Source organism: Theobroma umbraticum, unplaced genomic scaffold (genome assembly GCF_002168275.2).
Source record: "Theobroma umbraticum cultivar Fairchild unplaced genomic scaffold, ASM216827v3 scaffold_30.0, whole genome shotgun sequence".
Taxonomy (NCBI): domain Eukaryota; kingdom Viridiplantae; phylum Streptophyta; class Magnoliopsida; order Malvales; family Malvaceae; genus Theobroma; species Theobroma umbraticum.
This window is the reverse complement of record NW_018397254.1, coordinates 1,718,802-1,720,139: the sequence shown is the minus strand read 5'-3', so window position 1 is coordinate 1,720,139 and position 1,338 is coordinate 1,718,802.

Sequence of the window (1,338 nt, the reverse complement as noted above, 5' to 3'; positions counted from 1 at the left end):
GTACTCTCTCTATCTTTAATCATCCAATGGTTGGACTCTCTAATGGGTCTTTCTCTTTCCTTCCTTGAAGAGGAAAAGATTCGATTCTATATAAAAACCATTGATTAGTGAAGCAAGCTGTCACCCTTATTGCAAGTTACTCACAGAAATCTCATTGTCGAGTTCAATGAGCGTGAGCCAATTTTAGCAACTGGAAGTAGTTGGTGAGATGTTTATGGCAACAGGGGCTATTTTCTCCTAGTAAAATTGATGTTTGAACAAATTATATATATATATATATATTTTTTTTTGACATGACATGTTTACTCCATTTAATAATATAACAAATAACATATAAAGCCTCTTATTCTGAAATTTATATATAGCTCATTTAATTTATAAATTACAACGTATCCTCTTAGAACTAAACCGTTTAACATCCATACCTTTGATCCTTTGTAAAACATGCACTTGTGGCCCTCTGCTGTTCCATGTGCACTAAGTATGGCTCATTCCATCCCATAACCGAATAGCACCATCTTTAGATGCAGTAACATACATGCTACCAGTAGAAGAATATCTCACGTGATATATGGCTCCATTAATACCAATCTCTGGGGGACTTGCAGATAGATAACATTGGAATGTACTAACATCGATCGTACAAGTGTACTATTGGATGATCAGTGCCTGCAAGAAGCAAATCATTATATATTATATATTACCAATGTCATAGATGAAATATTCTGTAATGAACGACTATGCACAGACTATTTTTGCACTGGCTTTTCTGTTCAGGAATTACATATTGCACTTCGGATTCTGTCTTATAGAAATATGCAGTGACCACAATGTTTTAACAGCAACAATCATAGTAATTGCTAGGCAAAAGAAATTTTAAAAATAAACCTTTATTTTACACATTGATAATTAGGTTCACCATTACAAATCAGAACTAGACATTTTTTGTTGCAGTGATCTAACAAACAAAAGAAAACAACCAACAATAGTATACGTGTGCGTACAAGCATTGCTCACAAGCATATTGAATTAACTTCCCTCACTTGCACTTTTGCATGAGGAGAGACAAAAAGTTTACAATTGTTGATGAAAAAAGGATGGCGATCACGAATCCAAGGAGTCCCATTTGATAGAGAGCTTCCACCAAATGGATCGTATATGCGTACGGGTCATCTCCATGGGAAACAATGCAGCCGCCGACCTCTAATCTACAGATCAACGTAAAACACAACTAGGATAAAGTTTCTAGCACGGAAAGAGGAAAGAAAGATTCAATCCTTTCCTAGTAATATATATAGTGGCGAAAAGCCGTCGTTCAGCTTAAGTCCTGGCTCGGAC